Below are 10,000 nucleotides of genomic sequence, written 5' to 3' on the forward strand. Positions count from 1 at the left end.
ATCCACAGATATTTGTCGTGTTTCCTCTGTTTGATTCCAATTTGCCAATTTGTATTCAGGAACAGAACAATTTGTGGTTAACCTTCTCGAAATTACCTCTCTTTTGCTTAAATGCTGAAAATTATGTTTAAAAGACTATTTGAATGGCAGATTTCACACTGGCGATGGCAGGTTAAAAGCGCCTGGCGAGTCACCGAAAAAACACACACAACACATGCATGAAAGGCCTCATTTAGCATTCATACATAATTTTGAAAGTCGTTTATTGGTGGTAACCTGACACCTGTTTATGATTCAGCAAGGGTTCAGAAATCTTCCATGCTTGATGGACCACCAGGGTGCGAAACCAATCAGATGGATGGCCCGTTGTCGTGATGCTTTTGTGATCTTCACAGCTTCATGACCATCGATGGAAACCTCATTTTTATGCAAATATCAGGACAAGTATCAAAGTTGTCATCAGATCTTTTCCCAAGCATCACTTGCTCTTGTCACGCCAGCACTATCCAATGATTGTTTTGCACCTGTCGTGTTTGCAGTTCCAATACACCAACAATAGCATGAAGGCCTAGGTTCAACAATGGAGCCGCCGGCCTTCTTGTAGAACATAGGCCTTTAAATGCTCAGCGCGTACGGAACTCGAAAGATCTTAGACGAGTCAGAAAAGCAATTATGACACATCACCTTTTCATGGACCGCAATTTGTTTAGACATGTGGTTAAATACACGTATGGTTTGTGAAACTAAGCGACAAAAGCAGGAAAGCAAACGAGTTATGGAGAAAGGAAAGAGGAAAAACAGAAGAATCGAGGAAATTCGAATGAATCGGGGTTGCGAAGAACACGAAACACTTGCAATGAGAAGAGACCATGCGGTGTGTCTGCCGAGACAGTACGGCTGCATGTGGGACCAACGAGTGGGTGGAAAGAAGCTGCAGAGCTCTGAAGATGACATCGGTTGAACAATCTGTCTCTACCAGTGCCAATAAAAGTCTCTTCTTGCTGGGGGCTTGTGACACTTCGAAAGGTCAGCCGTACGACGCAACCTTTCCTGGGCGACCGGAGCAATCACATCCTCACAGTGAAATCGTGCAGATAAACAGCGAGCAGCAGTTGGTTATTAAGCAAGCAAAGATTCAACCCAGCGTGTTAACCCAACTAACAAATCTCGTGGCAATTAATTTAAGCGAGAAAGAATCTAAAATAGAACACAGCTTCCTGTTACATTTAACATCCACCCATGTTGGGTTAAACGCCTCAGGGTCTGACAATCAAGTTCATTTATTAGGTTACGCCAAGTATGAAGACTGAGTTGTCACACTACATGTGTTTGGGATTGTGGCAGGAATTTGTCATTTGTTCAGAGTGCTGAACATAACTCATCTACTACACACAAAGGACACTGTGGGATCATTAACGTCCACCAGTAGACTACCAGTGGGTTAACGTCCATCCGAGGGACAGCGGACACGTCGATGCCCCCCTCGTCTTGCTTCCAAAACACCAGGATGACAGTTTATAGCCGGTCGGGATTCAAACCCAGGACACATGACTCAGAGGGGAGCATGCGTACCTCCAAGGCCTAGGTTATCCGACCAGCCCCGTTCTGACATATGGGAAATGAAAAGGCAAAATTCTTCTCGTGATGCCAATCAAGCTTTCAGGCCATTATCATCTGCATCATTTGCCAATACTTTTGGCTTAATTGATGATGGTCGTGGTGGAGACTTCATCATGGCCTGGAAAACCTTCCGGCATTTGAAAAGCCTACTAACGTCAGAACTGCAGTGGGGAAACAAGGCATGCATTGACAGCCCATTAGGTTTGCACAATCAAAGGCAATGCCTCCTCCAAATTGGTAAAACAAGCATTGCTTTAGAGTACAATCACTGTTTAATTTGGAAGATCCTCGGGGGATTTCACCGAGACTGGCAAAGAGGCTAAAGTAAAAAAAACAAAAAAAACAGGCTCTTTTGTCCAAATCTGATTACACCAATTACGTGTCATACACGCAGGGCCTGAAGACCCCCAAGCGAGCAAAATCCCAGTGGTTTTGCAATGTTTTGAGAAAACCGGTAAAGATGTCCAATTTGGAGTTTTTCTTTCATGGGTTTGTGGTTAACACTGGAATCCTTTCTGAAAACTGTCACAAAGGCTGACTTCGTTTCGAAAAAAAAAAAGCCATTGTTATTAACGTGACAGACTCAATATGGAGGCAGAAAGATCGCAAATGACAAACGAGAACTGTTGGATGATCGAAATGCTGTACAAAGCTCTTCGTAACATTACCATAAATAACAAGACCTCATTGAGGACAACCCTCAAATACACCTTAAAAATGGGACGTGTACATTTTACATTTAAATGAACAAAAATAAAACAAAACATGGGTTGTGGTGCTTAAAAGTAAAGTGTATATAAGTGAATAATAATTCAAGGTGGTACGTTGGTTGCGGTGATAGTTAAGTGTATATAACTAAATAATTCAAGGTGGTACGTTGGTCGTGGTCAAAGTAAAGTGTGTGTGTGTGTATATATATATTTTACAAAATCTCTCATAATGTATGTATGTATGCATGTATGTAAGTATGTATGTATGTATGTTCCCGAAATACAACCAACACAGTACATGATAGCGCAAACATTTTCAACCCACCTTACTCACCATTCTCCTGCGGTGTGCAGTATCAAGTTTCGTTCAAATCGGGCAAGGAAAAAATTATTTAAAAATCAATTCCCGATTCAGTCAAGTACTCTTCGGGAGAATTTGATCATTGCAAACAACCTCAGCGGCATAGTTCGCTGGAGCTATAGTTTCTTTTTCTTGAAATGTTATTTTTTTCAACAACCGCTGTCACAACAGGAACCAAACGGGTTCACGGGTCATCTAGTATATGTGTGTGTGTGTGTGTGTGTGTGTGTGTGTGTGTGTGTGTGTGTGTGTGTGTGTGTGTGTGTGTGTGTGTGTGTGTGTGTGTGTGTGTGTGTGTGTGTGTATATATATATATATATATATATATATATATATATATATATATATATATATAATTGAAGGTGGTATGTTGGTTGTGATGAGACGAAAGTGTGTATAAATAAATAAATAATTGAAAGTAGAATGTTGGGAGCAGTGATGGTAAAGTGTATATAAATAAATATATAATTCAAGGTAGTACGTTTGTCGCAGTAATAGTAAAGTGTATTTAAATAAATAAATAATTGAAGGTGGTATGCTGGGAGCAGTGAGGAGTAAAGTGTAGATATCAATAAATAATTCAAGGTAGTATGTTGGTTGCGGTGATCGTGAAGTGTATGTATAAATAAATAATTCAAGGTAGTATGTTGGTAGTGGTGATGGTGAAGTGTATATATAAATAAATAATTCAAGGTAGTATGTTGGTAGCAGTCATGGTAAAGTGTATATATAAATAAATAATTCAAGGTAGTATGTTGGTAGCAGTGATAGTAAAGTGTATATAAATAAATAATTGAAGGTGGTATGTTGGTAGTGTGTATGCATTATCAATAAATAAATAAATGGTTCCCAGAGGTTCTGCACAGAGGAACCAAATATAATCCCTGAGCCTGGCCAAAGAAGCAAACACGTCTGGCACAGGAACCACGACCCACCCACAAGGATCGTGATTCTTTCTGGCTGCCGGGAGGGCGTCCCACAAAGCTCACTGGGACTGCGACCCATCACACAACAAAGGCCACGACCTGTGTCAACCAGACACCACCCATTCCACCGGGAAACACCTGAGCCCCCAACCCACCAGGACTATGACACCACCCCAACCCCTCCATTTGAACAAAGACACAACCAACCTACCCACTGGAAGGGTGACACGCCCACCGAGACTTGCTCCACCTACCCAAACAGGGCTGGCAGGATAATCCAGAGGTATGCACACTCTCATCCGAGCTGTCTGTCAAGCCAGGATTTGAATCCCGACCCAACTATGAACTGTCATCCTGGTGTCTCGTAGGCAAGTCAAGGCTACAATATGTGCGCCATCCCTCAAATGGACATTAAACTAGGCATCCCATTGCATAACATGGTGGATGTTAAAGATTCCACGGTGTCCTTTGTGAAGAGTCGGCGAGCCATCATCGGCACCCTGAAGAAATTAGAATCTTGGTGGTGCGTTAACCACAAGTGGGTTGCCTCAAAATCACCTCCATCTGCTCTGAGGAGGAACGGCTCTCGAAAGGTGATGCTGTGCAGGGATGGGGTGTTCACGTTTCATATTATTACACATCACGGCCTCGAGCAATCCTCCCGTGGAAATGATGAATAATGAAGAAACCCTCACAAACCAAAGCACTCAACCTCTCCATTCAAAGAACCACATTCTGAGTGTGTCCTTAAAGGAGAGAATGTGGCCATCTCCACACCCCGTGGAAGGAAATCTGGAATTTAGGGAGAACACCCACACACAGTGGCCTGCTTTTATCACACAGCTACACCTATACGGTTTTTGATCCCCTTTACCTTGAGCCTTGGATTTCCTGATTCACTCGCACTCCATCGGTTCTGACGGCCAAAGCAGCACGACAAACACTCTGCAACACAATGGAACGAAATGTCCTTAGTTTTCCAATCGTCCGTTAAAAGGTGCTTTACAAACCGACCACTTGGTTAAAATTCCGTTTTACAAACTGGGTGGATTTGGTTAGATAACACTGCGATACATTCTTATCTTTCCAAGTCCATCCCGGTCCCTTCAAAATCTTCAAATTGAGTTCGAAATCACAACATGATATGATCAGTGATAAGGAAACATTGGTTTGTGACTTACCCATTTGCTCCTGCACATTTTCGTGCGTGTCCATCGCAGTTAGGGCATCTCAACGTGAGAGCGTCGATTTCAGGTTCGAATCCAGCCTTGGCTTCCATGCCAGTGTGACAGCATGGATGGCAGGAGGCCACGTTTGCACAGAGAGCCGCGGCCTTGATGATTTGGCATCGGTGGGTGTTCGAACGTGCCAGGGCCGTTACGATGATGGAGAGGGCCCACTTTCTGTGCCATTAAGTTGGTGCAGCTCATAAGGACGAGGGCCTGGTATAATCATAATCAACACCATTACCAACAGACTTCATTTCCTTGGGGCAGGAAAAATCTCATCAATTACTCATGACATCACAATGCTGCCAGAACCTTGAACCGTGTCTTAGAACCCAAGCACATGGTTAACCCAACAACAACAACAACAACAATACCCAGGCAACTCTTAAAACCTTGAAACGAAGATAAGCCCCAATCACCGGAACTACCACCAGGTATGTAATCCATCATGCATAGACAACCCAAACTGCAGAATGCAAGGAGAAGTTAAAACCAGAATTACCACCTGATGACTAGTACATCTGCATGGAATCAATAACTAGAATTCCCAGCTGGTAATTAACACCTCTGTATTAATACAATTATCAGGATTTCCACCTGATGACCAATACAATTATCAGGATTTCCACCTGATGACTAATACCTCTGCAATAATATAACAATCCTGACTAAACCTGATGACCAATACCTCTGCATTAATACAATTAGCAGGATTTCCAACCTGATGACCAATACCTCTGGATTAATATAATAATTCAGACTAAACCAGATGACGAGTACCGCTGAATGATATCAATAACCACAATTCCCAGCTGTTGATTATGATCTCAACATTGATTCAATAATCTGGATTGGGACCTGATGACCTTTGAATCCTGCACGTCTCTCCCATAAGCCAAATCGTTTCCTTGTTTCCTGCTTGTGTCGAATGAGAGGTTCGATGATTAAACTTTCCTCGAAAATGATTTCTTCCCTTCCATGAGCCACGAATTGAGTAGAAGAAAAACCCATTCTCGTGCCTGCAATTTGCGTGCTCAAAAACAAATGGTTTTCCATCAATCTTGGCAGACTTGTGTATGATAAGGCATTTACTCAATTACACAAACCACAAGCTTCCACAAGGAAATTAATTAGCAGCAATTATACCTTGTTTACCCCCTAGGACGGTCATTTCAGATAAAAGGTTCAAGAAATCACTAAGATTCCAAGTTTTGAAACAAACACCAGAGTGATCTGTCTACAAGGGCGGTTTGTGCAAACAGGATATCACAAACAATGGTGTCCGGTGCAGCCGATTCTATGAGAACTGTTCGGCTCCCACTGGGATTCTGGGCTCAAAGTTTCCAGCACCGGCAGCACTCGGGGCTCCGAGTAAGGAACAAGCACCTCCTAATCCCCAGTAGCCAAGGCACGTACACACACACACACACACACACACGTACACACACACACGTACACACACACACACGTACACACACACGTACACACACACACACGTACACACACACGTACACACACAAATACACACACACACACACACACACACACACACGTACTCACACACACACGTACACACACACACACGTACACACACACACGTACACACACACACGTACACACACACACGTACACACACACACGTACACACACACACGTACACACACACACGTACACACACACACACACACACACACACACACACACACACACACACACACACACACACACACACACACACACACACACACACACACACACTATATGTTGTGCACAAAATCTGATCCCAAGTGCAAACAGCGAAAGTGCAAGTTCAGAATGAGCGCAGGGAGAGTGGGAATGCAGAGCGGGTGAGGGAGTGGGAATGCAGAGCGGGTGCGGGAGTGGGAATGCCGAGCGGGTGCGGGAGTGGGAATGCCAAGCGGGTGCCGGAGTGAGAATGCCGAGCAGGGGGGGTACCAGGGGGGGGCAGTGGGAATGCCGAGCAGGGGGCAGTGGGAATGCCGAGCGGGGGGGGGGGCAGTGGGAATGCCAAGCAGGGGAGCGGTGGGAATGCCGAGCGAGGGACAGTGGGAATGTCGAGCAAGAGGACAGTGATTAGGGTGGTGGGTTTGGGATCCGAGGGTCCTGAGTTCGAATCGCACTCTGCTGTTGAATTAATATCAGGTGGGGTTGACTCGGTCTGTCATCCTTCCGAGGTCGGCAAAATGAGTGCCAGCTTGCTGGTATCCTGTGTCGGAGTGCCGACCTGTCCAGGATTGTACCCAATAGCCAAGGAGACTGCTTAGGCAGCACTAATGCTCTGCACAGAGTATGGACCTGATGGATGGATGGATGCAACAGTGGGATCGTAAAAAGCTTGAGTGTGAAAAATAAAGAACGAGCTGAGTGTAAGAATGGTGAGATTCATAATGTTCGACAATTCGTACAAAAATGTAAAATGTACGTTTCAACAAAAGTAAAGAAAAATGGGAATTGCTTTGGAATTGCAGAGCAGTTTCACACTTGGAGAGAAAACCTGAAATTAGGAAGATTGACCATGGGTGCGACTACCGCAGGCAATGAATGCTTCCCAGTTCCTTTCGCAGGGATTTGTAAAAGAGTTCCAATTTGAAAAGTGTGTCTTCGTTCGCCTACGACCAATTATGTCCATCAACGTCACACAAAAGACTAGATCGAACTTTTCGAAGAGATCTTTATCCGCCGCTGGATTCGACAGCGAGCTCCAGTTGAGTTTCTCTTCATCTACACATTCTGATCCGTACAAGTGTCCTGTTTTGTATTGTTCATAATCATGTAACCATCAATCCGTAACACTGATGTATCACATGTGGGATTACTCTTCATCCAGGGTGCACCAACTCACAGAAAGGTGAGAGAGTTGAGCAACATATGTGGGAATAACCCATGTTTGTTTGTGAGATAATGGACTTGCCTTCCTGCTGCCCTCGCTAATGGGACAAGAAATAAACAGGAAAGGTGGTCCTTGCTCTGCCCGAGATAAGCTTCGTGTTTTGGAAGTTTTCACAGAGTGGTGAGGTCCATTGGTCCATTGGAACCTCATAATCTCCTTCATGTCCATCTCATGAAACTGCCTCCATTACTTAAATACTATTCAAATTTATAAATAGGCCAATCCTGAGCGTCCTCCATAAATCTCCTAAATCCCATGGTCCAGCGCCACCTGGCGGTCCAAATGTCTCATCAATACTGCACAGCTCTCTCCACTGCTTGGAATGTGGATTCCTGTATTAAGAAGCACATTGGTGAGAGGTTTTGTTCAAGATTGCTCACAAAAATGATGGCGGATTTCATGTGATTCACAATCCTGGTGGTGTCATTTTGTGGGCGACCTGCAGGATAACTCCGTAACGACATGCCAATTTCGAGCTGAGAGGACCATCCCTTGCTTCCATCTCACCCATTACTGCTCAACAGTTGTGCTTCTGTCCACCAAATTCGTCCTCCTTACTCAGAAATAGAGAGATGCCCCGATGCTAAAGCAAGGTACAGGTGAGAGCATCGACCAAAGAGACTCATGGTCACAAGAATGGTGATAGTGAGGATGCCTCATCACATAAACGGCCTTTCGTGTGGCTCCGCACATCATCCCGCTTATCAAGCTCTGTAAGCTCCATTTCTGCAGCGTTTGCAAGTGCAGTGTCACCTTTTGATGGCTTACTTTCCATCATATACTGCTTCTGTCATCCAGCTCCATTGCTTGCATCAATATCAAACCTGTCAACTTCTCTGGAAAACCCCATTTCACTATGAAGATGGCTCTGCGCCATGTTGAACAATCTGCAGCAGCATCGCTGATTCTCAAAATGTGGTTCAAATCTGGAACACAGTGTTGAGCTCAAGAAACCATCACATATTTAATGATTTTTATATCCACTCAGTCAAGACGACCGGGGATCCTTCGGTTACAGCTCCTAGTGCGAGTGCAGCTTCGTGGCAGCGGCACCTCACCTTGCGCAGACCCAAAGCTGAAGGCCACCATGAATGCATGGATTACAAAATGAGAAGAAACATCATGAGTAGTGATAAAAAGAAGTAAAGCTAGAGGTAGAAAGAACAAAAACTTATAAAATAGGTGGACAAAAAATATTTAAAAGTTTAAAAGGCAGGAAGAACTAGCAATCTGCGATCACAAAGCGATCGCCAAGGGAAACCCTCCCCCCGGCTTACCCTTGGCAACCGTCCACGGTCCAATGATGGCACATTTTGTTTGGAGCATCATATGACCTCAACCTTCAACATTTAGGTATAGAATATAAATGAAGAAAATGTTTCTGTATCGACTATCTATCCATAAAACTCAACATCATGAAAAATAAATCAGAGGAAAATTATTCAAGTCATGATCAAAAACGTATTTTTACTTCATGAGGTCGGTTGACAAAAAAAAACGCATGCCATTTTTTTTTAGACCATCATTTGACCTTGACCTTAAACCTGAAGGGGGTATGATGCAAATCAAGTTTAAATATGGCTTTCTCTATGCTGCCTGGAGAGGGAATTTTTTGTTCCGATTGGACAAACCTCAGTCGAGTTTTAGTGAAAATTTTTAAATTGTCTATAATTGGGGCATGACCGTAAAAATTAGGTCAAGGTCAAAACGTCAATCATGCATACCTTTTATTCCCATTATTGATGCAAAATTTCATTCGGAAAGTCCAAGCCGGCTTTGAGACAGCTCGGAAACTGGGCGTGTTGGGACTGCGAGATAAAAGTAACTTGTGTTCTTCATTCATTCATAATTCATTAGGAAATAATTCATTAGGAAATAAAATAAAGATTTTGAAGGCTCGTGAAAACAATTGTTTCAGAATTTTACCGCCGTTGAAGCAACTTCTTTGACACCACTTTATTTAACATGTTACATGACTTATTCGTGTCCTTTTTGACCTCCTTAAACATTAGTTATTCGTGTCCTTTATGACATCCTTACAAACAGTAAATTTCCTGTTTGGAATGATTTTCAATTTTGTTTAACTGCCAGACAGGCAGAAAGACTGAATAAATCTCTTCTCTCTGCACATGCGCTATTGGGACGAATTCAGAGCCAAAGTATTGCAAAACCACAGGTTAGTTTTTCGATTCGTGTTCAAAATATAGCATTCAATTGAAATCGAGTTGTTCCTCAATCAAAAC

At 43.4% G+C, this 10,000-nt stretch overlaps 1 protein-coding gene across 3 annotated transcripts in view; it reads right to left on the minus strand.

Annotated features, from left to right (window-relative positions):
• LOC147031117 (uncharacterized) overlaps positions 1-6,348 on the minus strand; it is a 92,501-nt gene extending 86,153 nt beyond the window's left edge. For all 3 annotated transcript variants that reach the window (XM_085875856.1, XM_085875854.1, XM_085875853.1), the window contains exons 1-2: positions 4,799-6,348; positions 4,492-4,562 (exon numbers count right to left, since the gene is read on the minus strand). The gene's annotated coding sequence lies outside the window, so the exon portion shown is untranslated. The remainder of the gene's footprint in view (positions 1-4,491; positions 4,563-4,798) is intronic.
• Between the last annotated feature and the right edge of the window lie 3,652 nt (positions 6,349-10,000).

This window comes from Eptatretus burgeri, chromosome 3 (genome assembly GCF_056783735.1).
Source record: "Eptatretus burgeri isolate ZD-2024b chromosome 3, Ebu_testis_v1, whole genome shotgun sequence".
Lineage (NCBI taxonomy): Eukaryota > Metazoa > Chordata > Myxini > Myxiniformes > Myxinidae > Eptatretus > Eptatretus burgeri.